At 43.1% G+C, this 15740-nt stretch overlaps 1 non-coding gene across 1 annotated transcript; it reads left to right on the top strand.

Annotated features, from left to right (window-relative positions):
* Window positions 1-14202: 14202 nt before the first annotated feature.
* Trnat-ugu (transfer RNA threonine (anticodon UGU)) lies at window positions 14203-14277 on the top strand. The gene has a single exon. It is a non-coding gene; the product is annotated as a tRNA-Thr (tRNA).
* Window positions 14278-15740: the final 1463 nt, after the last annotated feature.

The raw sequence follows: 15740 nt of genomic DNA, 5'->3' as shown, positions 1-15740 counted from the left end.
CTCACTAAAGAATCATCATCAGGCATTCACTGCCCAGTGTTTAACTTTGAACCATTACTGAGCTTAGGGCAGTAACTTTACTTGTTTCGACTTGGCCCTTATGCCTTGAGCAGCAACACTGATGCAAATATGCTACCATTTTTTTAATGCTCATTGTTGTCGCAGTAATGGAGATGCCATACTTTAACTACTCCTCTTTTGAGCTTCAGCAGTGATGTCAGTGAAGTTTCTGACCTTGTAGCACATGTCTTTAGGCTCCAGTTCTCGGTTGTGATACGAGTGCGCCTACAGGGCGACAAGTTAAGTGTTTATCCTTTTCTGTGTTTTCCATGAGTATATTTATTAAATTTCCTGCGTGTTTCTCTGTTTAACAGGGTTAAACTCGCGTTTTTATATGTATAAATTCATTCGGTCTTAGAGCAGTTGTTGCTCACTGAACAGCTCGCTACGTAGATCTTTAATGCATCAGAGTCTGTTGGTGACATACCAGGACGGTAGCAATTCATGAATCTGGGATCGTCTGCTTTTATAGTTCACTTCTTCCGTTAGCCTTGTTAGGATGGATGGGATATGTGCATGGTGTATGCGAATGGTAGAGGAGCTGGATGCAGTTTGTGAACAGCTGAACATGCTGTTGGCTGCAGTCAATCAGCTTCAGGGGGGCTGCCTTCGGGTGTAGCAGTGGTGAAGAATCTTTCACACCGCATGGGTCACCTCAGGTGTCACTTGTTTTGACCACAGGCTCTGCTTCTGAGGCACATACTAGTGTACCTGACTTGGTGGATCCGTCCTCACAGCACAGTGAGTGGCGGGTAGTAACGCATTTGTCTCGCTCGAGCCGGAAGGCCAACGTGTAGACTGGCCACCTAGCCTTGTCTGTTCACCCTGTGAGTGTATTGGTTATTGTGAGATCCAATGTTAGGCATGTTATGGAGCCTCTTAGGCATATCGTTCATGGCTGGAAAGGAAGCCAATGTGGACTGGATATGTTTGCCAGGGGACCTCATCTGAGATGTGGAGGTGGCCTTGTCTGTGGCTATCGAGCATGCAGGGTGCAGTCATCTGCAAGTTGTGGCTCACGTCGGCACGAACGACACCTGTCGCAGGGGTTCTGAGGCATCCTCAGTACGTACAGGTGGCTGGTGGAGGTGGTGAAGACTGCTGACCTTACATGTGGGATGCAACCAGAGCTTGCAATTTCCAGCAGCATTTCGAGAGTTGATTGGAGTCCTCAGGTTTGGAGCTGAGTGGATGGCCTCAACCAAAGGCTTTGTTGACCCTGTGTTGGTCTTGGGTGCAGATTTCGGGACCTGCATTATAATGTGGGGATTTATAGGATCCCCTTGATAGGTCAGGGGTGCACCGCACAAATGAAGCAGCTACTCAGATAGCAAAGTACTTGTGGAGTGCAGACGAGGGTTTTTAGGCTAGGCTGTAGTTTGAGGTGCTCTAATGAACACTTTCCAGTCGATACACAGCAAGGGAAGTCAAACGGCGTTCAGAATAAAGACACTTCAATTGTCACAATTTTATCAGTAAACTGTCAAAGTATTCATAATAAAGAAAGGTCTGACATATTTAGCAAGTCATGGAACGTATATCGGAAAGACAGATTAGATGCCATAGGAGGGAGAAGGTTTATTGCAGTTGACAAAAATATTTTCTCTACTGGGGTTGAAGTTGAGTGTGACACTGAAGTCATCTGGTCGCTATAACAGATGTAGGTGAAACTAAGTTAATCGTTGGATGCTTTTACCAGCAACCCGATTCCACCGTGACGGTTCTAGAATCATTCAAAGAAAGTCTACGGTCAATAGCGCGTAAATATCCAGATTATGCAATACTAGTTGTAGGCGACTTTAACCTGCCGAGTATAGACTGGGATGTTTATGGATTCATTGCAGAGGGTACAGACAGACAGTTACGTGAATACTTTTGAACAAGTTTTCTGAAAATTGCCTAGAGCAGCTAGCTTGGCAGTCCACAAGGGGATGGAAGTATCTTAGATCTCGTAGCTACAAATAGGCCGGACCTTATCGGCAATGTCAGTATAAAAACGGGTATTAGCGATCATGATGTCATTATAGCAACTATTGTTACGGAAGTTAATAAATCAGTCAAGAAGGTTAGAATGTTTCTGCTAGATGGAGCAGATAAGCAATTATTAAAATCTCACTTAGAAAGTGAATTGGCATAATTTAGTTCCAGTAAGATGGATGTAGAGGAATTATTGACAAAGTAGAAACAGATTGTAAGAATTACTGGATAAAGGATGGAAAAGACCCACCATGACTAAATAAAAAAAATTCGTCAGATGCCGAGGAAACAAATGCGGTTGCACTCTAGGTTCAAAAGGGGACGCACAAATGACAACTAGAGAAGGTTAACAGAGATTTTTACGCCTGTGAAATGATCTATGCGCGAAGCATACAACAACTAACACTGTCACACCTTAGGAAAAGATCTGACAGAGAATCCAAGAAAATCCTTGTCGTCTGTAAAACCTTAAGCGGGTCTAAGGCATCCATTCAGTACCTTGTTGACCAGTCTGGTGTTGCAATTGAAGATAGCAAAACGAAAGCCGAAGTTTTAAATTTCACATTCAAGAAATCGTTCACACAGGGCTAAATAAAAAAAGACCGACTCCCGTGTGGACGACACATAAATAAGCATACCTGGCGTAGAGAAACGACTGAAAGATTTGAAAACAAAAACGTCACAAAGTCCGGATGGAATCCCAGTTCGATTTTACAAATACTCTACGACATTATCCCCTTACCTAGCTTGCTAGCTTCCATTTATTTTGAATCTCTCGCCCAGCACAAAGTCCCACGCCACTGGAGAAAAGCGCAAGTGACATCAGTATATAAGAAAGGTAAAAGAACGAACCCACGAAATAAATAAATTCTGTTTGCTGTAGAATCTTTAAACATATTCTCAGTTTGAATATAATAAAATTTCTTGAGGCTAAGAAGCTTATGTCCATGAATCAGCATGGCTTTAGAAACCATCGCTCCTGCGAAACTCAACTTGCTCTTTTCAGACGTGATATACTGAGAACTATGGATGAAGGGCAACAGGCAGGTTCCATATTTCTAGGTTTCCGAAGAGCATTTGACATGGTGCCCCATTGCAGGCTGTTAACGAAGGTACATGCCATCGGGAGTGCCCCAGGGAAGGGTGATATACATACATAAATTGTGGTGTCACCGCCAGACACCACACTTGCTAGGTGGTAGCCTTTAAATCGGCCGCGGTCCGTTAGTATACGGCGGACCCGCGTGTCGCCACTGTCAGTAATTGCAGACCGAGCGCCACCACACGGCAGGTCTAGAGAGACGTACTGGCACTCGCCCCAGTTGTACAGCCGACGTTCATAGCAATGGTTCACTGACAACTACGCTCTCATTTGCCGAGACAATAGTTAGCATAGCCTTCAGCTACATCTGCTACGACCTAGCAAGGCGCCGTATTCAATTGATATTGAGATTCTATTAATGTATCATCAAGAGCGATGTTCTACAAATGTGGATTAAAGTTAAGTATTCCAGAAGTTACGTACCTTTCTGTATAGCATTCATTACGTATCCTGTTTCAGACCTCACGCCGGCCTGCGTGAGTTTAAGCGCGTGCCTTTCGGCTTCTTCTCATTGTGTCTAGGCTGTCTTGTCTAGACACAACATAAATGATTTGGCGGAAGGGTGGGCAGCAATCTGCGGTTGTTTGCTGATGATGCTGTGGTATATGGTAAGGTGTCGAAGTTGAGTGAATGTAGCAAGATACAAGACGACTTAGATCAAATATCCAGTTGGTGTGATGAATCGCAGCTAGCCCTCAATGTGGGAAAATGTAAGTTCATGCGGATGAGTAGTAAGAACAAACCTGTAGTATTCGAAAACAGTATTACTAGTGTCCTGCTCGACAAGTCAAGTCGTTTAAATATCTGGGCATAATTTTGCAAAGCGATGAGAGGTGGAACGGGTACGTGAAAACTGTGATAGGGAAGGCAAATGGTGGACAGGTTTATTGGCAGAATTTAAGGGAAGAGTGGTTCACCTGTAAAGGAGACTGCATATAGGACGCTGGTGCGACCTACCTGTAGGTTCGAGCAACACATAAGCGTTATGGCGATGTTTCAAGAACTCATATGAGAATCCCTGGAAATAAGGCGAAGTTCTTTTCAAGAAACACTATTTAGAAAATTTAGAGAACCAGCATTCCAAGCTGACTGCCGAACGATTCTTCTGCCACCAATGTACATTGTGCGTAAGGACCATGAAGATAAATACAAGAAATTAGGGCACACACACAGGCGTACAGACAGTCGTTTTCCCTCACTATTTTTGCGAGTGGAACAGGGGGGAAAATATAAGTAGCGGTATGGGGTATTCTCCGTCATGCATCCATCACATGGTGTCTAGTGAAGCATCGATGTAGACGTAGATGTAGATCTAAATAAAGTTTCATTAAAAATGCATCACTAGTGCAGATCTACATCTACATCAACATCATACTCCGAAAGCCACCTAATGGTGTGTGGCGGAGGGTACTTTCGGTACCTCTATCTGATCCCTCCAACCCTGTCCCATTCGCGAATAGTGCGTGGGAAGAATGATTGTCGACAAGCCTCCATATTGGCTCTATCTCTCTAATTTTCTCCTCATGGTCAATACGCAAGATGTATGTGAGGGGTGGGGGGAGTAATATGTTGTCCGACTCCTCCTGAAAAGTGCTGGCCTGAAATTTCAGTAGTAAGTATCTCTGTGATGCACAATGCCTCTCTTGTAATGTTTTGTCTCCCGCATTGATAGGCGGTGCGTGGATCTGCTCCTGTGAACTACTTCTGTAATATAGGTCGAGAGTGAAGGAAGCGAGGAGGAGCAGGAGAGGTGAAGCACTTCGGTACTGCATGTAACTTTAACACTTTTAATATAGTCAAAAACACAAGGAGGCCCTAATTATTAAATACATAGATAACTTTGGCTAGGATGATCACGTAGGTGTGAAGCTCTAGTTTATGTCTAATCCTGTGAAGTTAAGATGACTGTTCTGTATAATCTCAAAACTAACAAGTACTCGTTGCTGTCCAAAGCTTAACTGAACGTAATTGACACAAAGTCTCAATAGAAAGTTAGCCCACTCGGTAGTAGGAGCGATATTTGCAGGCCGTCTGCTCTTGATGAAATGGGCGGAAATCAAGACGGCACTCCATGAGCTCCACAACGTCGGCTAGAGGGCGCTGTGGTCGGCGTAGTTAGTCCTCTCGTAGTGGCATCGTAACTATCGACGCCACATAATGTCTGCCAGACGAGTTTGTTTAGCATCTCCCTAACGCTCTCTCGCCAGCTAAACGATCCCGTGACGAAACGCGCCGCTCTTCGTTGGATCTTCTCTATCTCCTCTGTCAGTCCTTTCGGATAGGGATCCCAGATAGATGATCAATACTCAGGAATCGGGCGAACAAGCGCCTTATAAGCCACTTCTTTCGTGGATGAGTTACATTTCCGTAAGATTCTTCCGAGGAATCTGAGACTGGTATCTGCTTTTCCCACTATCTGTTTTATGTGGTCATTCCACTTAAGGTCGCTCTGGATAGTCACGCCTAGATATTTTACAGCAAACGCCGTCTCCAGCTGTTTGTCATCAATAGTGTAGCTGTACAGTAGTGGATTTCTTTTTTTGTATATGCGCAATATATTACATTTATTTACGTTCAAGGTCAACTGCCAGAGACTGCACCATTCGTCAATTCTCTGCAGGTCGTTATGCAAATTCTTACTATGTTCTGACGTTGCTACTTTAGTGTAGATAACTGCATCATTTGCGAATAGCCTTAAAGAGCATCCGGCGCTTTCTACTAGATCGCTTATATATACTGTAAACAGTAACGGTCCTATCACACTTCCATGTGGTACTCCGGATATTACCTGTAAAACTGTCGATTTTGTTCAGTTAAGAACTACATGTTAAGTTCTGTCTGCAAGAAAGTCATGAATCCAGTCTCAAGTCTGCTCCGATACTCCGTAAGCTCGCATTTTTTTTCATTGAGTGGCAATGCGGGACGGTGTCAAATGCCTTCCTGAAATCAAGGAACACGGCATCAACCTGAGCGCCGTTGTCCACTGCGCTGTGGATCTCATGGAGGAACAGAACGAGCTGAGTTTCGCAGGATCTCTGTTTGCGGAGTCCATGCTGATTTTTACAGAGGAGATATTCCAAAAATGTCATAATTCTTGAGCATGAATCATGGTTCAAATGGCTCTGAGCACTATGGGACTCAACTGCTGAGGTCATTAGTCCCCTAGAACTTAGAACTAGTGAAACCTAACTAACCTAAGGACATCACAAACATCCATGCCCGAGGCAGGATTCGATCCTGCGACCGTAGCGGTCTTGCGGTTCCAGACTGCAGCGCCTTTAACCGCACGGCCACTTCGGCCGGCTCATGAAACATGTTCCTTAATTCTACAAAGGATTAACGTCAACGATATAGGTACATAATTGTGTGGATCTATCTTACGGCCTTTCTTAAAAACGGGAATGACCTGCTCTTTATTCCAGTCGTTACGTACCTTTCATTGCTCAGGCGATCTTATAGGTATCTCATCTGGTCCTGACGCTCAGGCGATCTTATAGGTATCTCATCTGGTCCTGACGCCTTTCCACTACTAAGCGATTGTAGCTGCTTTTCAGTTATCTCAATACCTGCCATTTCGACGTTCGTACGACGATTGGAAGGGGGGGCAGTGTTACTGTCTTCCGCGATGAAACAGCTTCGGAAGACCGAATTCAGTATTTCGGCCTTCTCTCTGTTATCTTCCTTTTCGGCACCGGTGTGGTCGCTGAAAGAATGAATAGATGATTATGACCCACTTTTACATACGACCAAAATCTCTTAGGGTTTTTGCTCAGCTCGGTTGCAACGTCTTACTTTCAAAATCATTGAACGCTTCTATTACTGTTCGCCTTACGCTCATTTTCGATTCGTTCACCTTTTGCTCGTGAGCTAGATTTTTACTTCTCTTGAATCTGAGATGAAGTGCTCTTTATTTACCTAGCGCTTTTCTAACACGGCTATTAAACCATGGTGGATCTTTCCCATCCCTTACAACCTTACTCGGAACATGCTTGTCTAGGGAATATTGAACGATACCTTTGAATTTTTTTTCATTTGTTCTCCACATCTTCGATCTCGTCACCGAATATTTGATGCTGACTGCTGAGATATTCTAAAATTTGTATCCTGTCACCCTTCCTGAGCAAATATATCTTCCTACCTTTCTTAACTTTCCTTGTAGGACCCGTCGTCATAGATGCTGTCACAGCCTTGTGATCACTGCTACCTTCCTCTACGTTAAGGGATTCGGTAAGTTCAGGTCTGTTTGTTGCCAGGACGTCTAAGACGTTACCCTCATGAGTTGGCTCTCTAACTATCTGCTGAAGGTAATTTTCGGATAAGCCATCCAGAACAGTGGCACACAAATCCCTGTCTCTAGCATCAGTTTTCATGGCACAAGACTCCCAAAACTGGCTAGTTCAAGTCACCCCATATTACAACGGCACGACCAGGAAAATTACTAATGATGTTCTGCAAGTTCTGTATGAAGCACTCTACAACTACAGATCCTGACGCAGATGGTTTATAATAGCATCCGATCACCATTTTTGACCGCTCTTTGATACTCAATTTGTCATTGATGTCAGGTTTCAACCAGCTTTCTGTTCCCAATACTGTCTGTGCATTATAACCTTCAGTAAGCGATACTAATTCTGGGACCTTTCCTTAGATGCTCTTGCAGTTTACTAAAATCATATTAATCTTTTCTATCTCCGATCTATGAGAACCAAGATTCTCTGAGGTCACTGTGGTTGATTTAAGAAGCATCTCGTCTTTGATTCCAAGGGAGGGTTCTCTAACCTAAAAAGGCCCATGTGCACGCCACACGTACTCCTCTACCCTAGTAGCCGCTTCCTGTCTTTAGTGCAGTCTGACCTGTAAAGGGGAACCCAACATTTCTGCACCTAATAGCGGAGGTCGAGAAATTCGCATCCGATACCGTCACAGAGTCGCCTGAGCCTCTGGTTTAGACCTTCCACTCTGCTCCAAACCAGAGGACCGCGATCAACCCTGGGTACGACGCTACAAATAGACAGCTTAGCCTGCACCCCTCGTGCGTTGCTAGTTGCCTTCACCAAATCAACCAGCCGCCGTAAGGAGCCGAAGGTGGCCTCGGAACCCAAGTGGCAGGCGTCATTCGTGCCGACATGTGCCACTACATGCAGCCGGTTGCAGCCAATGCGCTCGATAGCCGCCAGCAGGGCCTCCTCCACATCGAGGATGAGATCTCCCAACATACATACCGAATGCTTACTGGAATTCTTTCCCGCTTTACTTGCTATCTTCCTGAGGGACTCCAGCACCCGCCTAACATTGGAGCTCCCAATGACTAGCATACCCACCCTCTGTACTTGTCTGGACTGGGCAGGAAAATCGACCGTTGGCCGAACAGGAGAGGCATCCCGTGCTGGCTCAGATTTATCATCAACACTGGGTAGTACCTCGTACCTGTGGCTAAGACGTAGGAAGCCAGCCACACGGCCTGCTCCCTCTTTTGACTTCCGCCCAGTGACAGGCAAACCCACCACTGTCTGCTACCCACTCTGGAGTGATGACGGACGGGTCAGATGTTGCGTATCAGAAGCCGCAGCGACGTCCGGGTCACCAGGGTATTCCAGTGGCACCAAAGGTGTCGCAGGTCTCGTCACTAGCGCCCCGACGACACCGCAACTTTGAGCATTGGCTAGAAACTTGTCGACGGTCTCCAACGCAGCTTTGAGCTGTTTACGGACAGCAGCCAGTTCTCCTTGTGTCTGCTCACAACAAGCACAGTCCCTAGCCATAGCGTCCTGTGTATAAAATAGATATAAGGTCTCAACTGGCGCCACTGAGTTTGAAATGTATACAAAATATGTCAAAGAGAATAATGTTCACTGAAAGTTGCTGTGTAAATTTCTCGCTGTACTCTGAGACAGCAAACTATTAAACAGAAATAAATTTCTCTATTGAAGTTGATTTATTTACAAATAACTGTTATTATAAATCCAGTTTACCGAAAAGTTACTGCACGAGATAAATATTCAAACTAGAACGCAATGATCTAAACTGTATGCTGTCCACTAGCACAAAATTAAAACTTAATGACGTGACGGAGTTTCTGGCGACGTGCAAATTTACATCAGGAGGCCGCCCTATACAAGCATGTTCAGAAAACCTACGCAAAAACAAAAACTACGACTAATTTTCTAACCACTAGTCTACACAGTAAAGTACACACGTATAGCTCATTTCTATGCAGAAGTACGTGAAAAAAAAAAACAAAGACTAAATTAATTTACTGTTTATCAGACAAGTGCTGTTGCTGCTGCGCATCCTCTTGGCTTGGTACCGTGCTGCCTGTTATGTAAATAGATTTTATTGTTTTATAATTATTATATCTAGTTTTATTTGAAAATCGACTTCGTAGCTCTTTCTAGTAATTATTTCTTGTACAAAATTTAATAACATAACAATAGGATGCTCCTAAAATTAACTTTATTTCATAAAGATGACTTTAGCTCTTGATAAATCTCTTGTACAATGCAAAAGTGGAAACGTGGTGCAGGTCTAACAGATGAGGAAACACAACAAGTTCTTTCAACAAGTAATGATAATCTTAGTGAAATTAAAACTGCTTGCCAGATGACATAGAGGAAATTGAATCTGATTTAGAATCTGTGACAATTTTTATGTGGAAAAAGATGTTTCTGCTCCGTGGAGTAAAACTCCAGACAAGGATCAGTCCAAAACACTGAGAAAGAATGTTATAAAAATCTTCCCTGGTCCAAAAGGGAACACAAGAGGGGTGAGGTCAGAGACGCAAGCTCTGTTAACTTATTGATTTTCATCATGTATTTTTTGTTAGTTTCATTTTTGTGTACAAAATGACATATGGCACTGGTTAAGAAACTCACTAATAATTAATCATAAATAATTTCATGTAATTTGCCATAGTTTTTAATATGGCACTCACAGATTCACATAACACAAGAATAATAGTGTAGATATATTTTTCTAAATTTCCAACCAGTAAAATTTTTGGTAATCCAAAATTTTATAATGTTATTCTCAGATAGAGAAATAGACTTTGGTGATTGTGTATGCTCTCAAAAACTTTTGTGTGTTTCAATACATGTCTAAGTTTCGAGTGATTACAGGCCACAAACCACTGGTGTCTCTTTTCAACTCTTCAGCATCCTTGCTGGACAAAGTCACATATTGCTTGCAGTGGTGGGCTCTTTTCCCGCCATGATACTATTATGAGATACATTTTCAACCTACGGCGCAACATGCAAATGTTGACGCCTTATTGCATTTGGTGATAGATTCAGATCCAGAGTTTGATAAAGAGGAACTACAGTACTTTGCTTTCATTAAGACTTCGAAGCTCAGAATATTGTTGATTGTTTTTGCTATTATTAGCAAGAAAATTCCAGCTATGACTCCTGTTTTAAGTAAAGTTGTTTATTTTGTACAACATGGCTGGCTGGACAAACCTCCAGGCCATGCTTCTGATCCTTTGAGAGATTATTTTGCATTACAAAATCATCTTTCTGTTTGGGACAGAGTGCTGCTATTAGCTACAGAGGACAACACCCCCACAGTTCTAGTCCTATCCACCCTATGGGTTGAGATTATGTGCTTATTACATATGGACAACAGGGGTGTTTCATACACAGAAGCGTTAGCATGCAAACATGTTTTTCAACCAGGCATTGATGGGAAAGTAGCCTGCCCACAGCATGCCACCCATCAGGTGGCTTCTTGTGTGTGTCACCCCGGCCAGATCCACAACAGCCTTGGGAATGAATTCATTTGCTGCATCTTTTTTTAAATTTCTATTGGCTTGTTGTCATTTATGCTTATTATAAGTTTCTGTATGTGGTGTGTTATCTGTCTACTTCTGGAACAGAAATAATTTCAGCTTTGTCTGGATTTTTGCAATGGGAGGTCTTCTGTAAGTGTTAGTTACAATGGCCCACCAGTTCGCACCTCAGGACCCTGAAGACTTTTGTAAAAAAAAAAAAAAAGTAGTTTTCACCACATCATGGCTCCTCCTTTCCATCCTCAGGCGAACAGGGAACCAGAATGACTAGTACTAGACTCAAATGAAAAAATATATTTCAGATGTGTCACTAGAAGTAGCTCTTAACTGGTTCCTCATTTCTTATAGATTCATCCCTGTTGGCGATAAGAGCCTGTCAGAGTTGCTGCACAGTCATCAGCCCCAAACTCTGTTACACCCGCATCTGATGCCAGATCAGCTATCAGCACCAGCACAGCAACATTTCTGCTTGGTGTAGGCGCCCCGATGGTCCCGGACGCCTACGGTGGACTGGAGGCCGAGCGGTGACCTCTCCAGTTGTCAGGATGCTAGGAAATGACTGTGGATGCGTCAGAAACGCCAAAGAAACATTATTAATTCATGACACATTTATTCCTCCCGAATACAATGTGGACCGTGTAACACAGGCTGGTTGAGCTTGGTGATATCAGCGACTTTCCCCGAGTCCTCGCGGACTTGGAGCGATGGCACCAGCTACGGGCCGCACCAGTCTTGCTAGTGCAGCACTGCGTGCTGTCACGTAGTGATGGAATGCCCTTACTTCGGCCGCGCGTGGCTGGCGGTGCCCGGCTGGCTGGCCGGCTCAGTGGTGGACAGCAGGCAGCTGCGCCTAGGAGGCTCCAGGTTGGAGTCCCGACGCTGTCGGCACGAGAAGCGTCCTCATAGTGCAGAGTGTACTCTATCCCACACCGTCTTCTTCCCTGCTCCTCATGGTGGCTCGCCCGCGGTGGACAGGTGGAACGGGCTGCAATCCCCCAGTTTCGTTGGCTCACCCGGTTGTGATGGCAGATGCACAGGCCCTAGGGCACATGCGATCTCGATGACGGCTCACTGATGTGGTCAGCATTGGTGGCGAGCGAGTCTGCCGCAATGTCTGCTAATCCTGGGTTGATGATTGAGCAGCAGCAGACAGGACCAGAGCTGGCACTGTCCCCTCACGTCTACTACTGGATGGGCCGCCCTTACTGCAACATCTCCTTATAAAGATTAACATGTCGATCACCGAGCTGAGTGCTACGCAGCGTCCCTGTACACATCTAACTGGAAGTCTAACTGCGAGTGCCTTGTTGCTATCAAAGCTGGTGTATTTAAAGGAAGCACGAGCGATGTCCTGACGTCTTACTCGTTTGTAATGAACACATTCGTTCCACTTATACTGCTGATTTACCCATCGTACTCGCCCCTTAGGTGTTCTTGTGACAGAGTTACGTGTTGTTACGGCAGAGTTACGCGAAGTTATGAAATGCAGTACAGCTGACGCTATACCTCTGTCTTACACTCTACGAAAGTCTCTAACACAAACCCGCGTGCTAAGCAATTCTCCCTCGCCTGTTGTGTGTAACCAGGCCATTGCCCCTGAGTGACGACACATTCCAATACATGTGCAATCCTCTTACCTCTTGGCTAACCTACTGCCTCTGGCTCTCGGCATAGGAAACGAAACTTTGACAATATTCCACGTTTCAAACTCTTTACTATTCCGCGACACCACATTGGCACAGCTGTTTGGGGTCATGGATTTGGTAGCTGGAAAAAAATGGGTGCCAGTGAAAATCAAGAGAACACATGGCTGATGCCTCTGAATCATCTGCATGGCTCAGGGGAAGTCGTCATGACACGTTAACCAGCTGCAACCCCACATGGGTGGCTGTGCACCAGGTGTGCCAAAGCCACCCCCGACATCCTCTGTCTGCCTGGCCAACTCCTACAATGCAGCTGGTGCCCTCACCTTCTTCATTGCCAACGTTTTCACAACTGTCTTCTCTGCTGTGGGTGTCTCCTTCAACTGTCGGAGACCATGGCAGGATCTCGGCTTCCATGCTGTTGCAGCCAATGCCTCCACCACTTTTGCATCCATCACAGCCAGTACTGCCTGTTCTGCTGCCTTTGTAGCAACCTTCACCTTGGACTTGGATGTCTATGGAAGTTATGCCGATGTTGTCTGTCCCACCACATGGCCTTTCACAGGGGACCGAGCACTGTAGCTGTCTGCACTTGCACTGTTTCTGACACTACACACTGTTGCCTGTGCAGAGTGTAACTTGACAACCTATGTTGACTGCAGAAGAAATGGATATGAGCACAATGCTCACTTTTTGCGCAAGGTAAGAGGACTGCTGTAACTACTGATTTAGCATGTGCAGAGTTCTCACATGAAGTGTTCTTGATTTGGCCACTAGAGGCCACCCAATCTCCTAATGCAACAGCCTGCCAGTTGCACTCCTTGCTGTAACCATCAACTATATAGGCTGGAGCAAAAGGCTCTATCAGCCATTTGTCTATTGCTGATTGTATTGTACTTTTCCTTCCACATGTGTGTATGTATTGCTCAAGCAATAAATTAAAGAATTCTTACATTAGGAGTGATATCAGGTGAGAAAATGGCAAGCTAGGTTTTGCACAAGTAATCCTTTCTAAATCTGTGTTGATTTGTGGAAAGAAGCTTTTCTGTGTCAAGTAAATTTACTACTCAAGGTACATTAGCATTTCTTTCTTCTATGTAAATCTATATTGTGTATTCTAGTTTTATGACAAGTTCTACATACTTGGGGATCTCCTCACTCTGGATCCATAGGAGGAAAAGTACATTAAATCTAATATAACCTAATATTTGTACTGAATATGCTCTGGAAAACCACAATGGGGATGCAGTTGCCTAATCTACTCTCTGTACCTTATGTGCTGTAAAATCACTTCAAATCTTACTTTCCATTTATTTTTTAAATGCTTGTGTATTTTATTTCCTTCCTTTCTGTTCTCTGTTTCTGTAACTGAACTTATAGTTTTTGTCTGTAGTTTGTGTTTCTTCTCCAGTTTTTGAAATACTCTCTGCTCAATTGCTTAGAGTTACTTACTTAACTAGCACACGCTATGCCCAAACTTGTACGGGACTTGGTAGATTAATCTGCCACGAGTAATGAGTATGATGGGCAAACATCTATTAGGCGCAATATGAATGTAGTGGTGTGGACATGTTGGGAATGTGGATCTCACGGGGAGCGTGCAAGGGATAAGTCCCTGCAGGCGCACTATCCTCTGTGCCCACGGTGGCTCAGATGGATAGAGCGTCTGCCATGTAAGCAGGAGATCCCGGGTTCAAGTCCCGGTCGGGGCACACATTTTCAACATGTCCCCAATGAAGAACATCAACGCCTGTTTGCAGCTAGGGTGTCCATTTAATTATCATTTCATAAAAATTATACAGTAGGAGAGAATACTGTACCTTGCTACACTTTTCACACTTTCACCTCTAGTCAGCACTGTAACAGAAGTTTCTTATTCCATTTCTAAATGATGGCATTCACTTTTTATCACTCTAGGAAATTAAGGTTTTTCCAAATGTGAAAAATTATGCCAAGTCACAATGTGGTCATGTACCTAGGAATAAATATGCTACTGAAATTTAAAAGCATTGAATTCAAGAAAATATTGTCAGTGCTGTATTTAATAGTCTTTCTAATACATTGTTACTCTGCTACACATCAATAACAAGCAAGTGAACTCAAATTAAGCAGAAGTGTTATAAAAAAGCAGTTATTAGTTAAATACATTTTGAAACAGAAACTATTAGAAATTAACACAAATTTTCTACTTTCATGGCAGGCAAAATTTTTAGGACACTAATGAAACTTAGTTCACTTTACAAGTGTCACATGTTCCATGGTAACCCAGCCTTTTCTGTTTCAATGTACAAGATTATGCACGACCAACAAAGTATAGATTAATTTTTCACATGTTATGTCATACATCTAAAATATATATAGCGTTTTAATCACCATAAAGTTCTGTAAGGTTGAAGAATTAACAATGTATTCCAAATAGCTTTAATATATTACACAACACTTAAATATGTAGAACTCAAAATATTTACAAATGCTGCACAAATAGAACATCATGTCTAAAAATGGCAAAACTGTAGAAAATGATGGAAATTGATTATGGAGGTCTCTAGTGCAAATTACTTCATATGAATCTAGACCAAAGTAGTAGCCAAAAAACATCATGTGTTCCTAGCTACACTATCCTCTAGGTACAACACTTTCCTCTATACGAACAAACTTCATCAAAGCTACATGTATATAACATGGCAATAAGTCAGTTAAAAATTCTAATATATGCTCTGGACAAATTAGCAAGTAACAAATAGTTGGAATGGTGTAATCATTAGACAGCAGCAAATACTTGCCTTAAGATACACAGGCCTAATGATCTATCTGTTTTCATATTTTGTATGATCACTTTACTATCTACTTTGTTATTGTTTAGAGCCTATAAGATTAAACATTCTTAGTTTGTAGTATTTTATGCTCAAAAATACAATAAAATCCTTCTAGAACATCTGTATGACTAAAGAAGTATCTAATGACTCCTATTGTGGAGTACCACTTAATTTGTCCCGGTAATATTATATTTATCTCTGTGATCTGAACAAAGATTTATGCTTGAAACATATACCATGATTACACTAATAATACACTGTTTTCGATTTGTTGGTGAAAGTTCTAAAACTTGTTCATTGGAAAATAATTCTATTACATGTTGTAATTTAGACACTATCTTAAATGAATATCATGGATA

This window comes from Schistocerca nitens, chromosome 1, assembly GCF_023898315.1.
Source record: "Schistocerca nitens isolate TAMUIC-IGC-003100 chromosome 1, iqSchNite1.1, whole genome shotgun sequence".
In the NCBI taxonomy this organism is placed as follows: domain Eukaryota; kingdom Metazoa; phylum Arthropoda; class Insecta; order Orthoptera; family Acrididae; genus Schistocerca; species Schistocerca nitens.
Note: the sequence above shows the minus strand (reverse complement) of the source record. Positions and strands in the feature narration are given on the sequence as shown.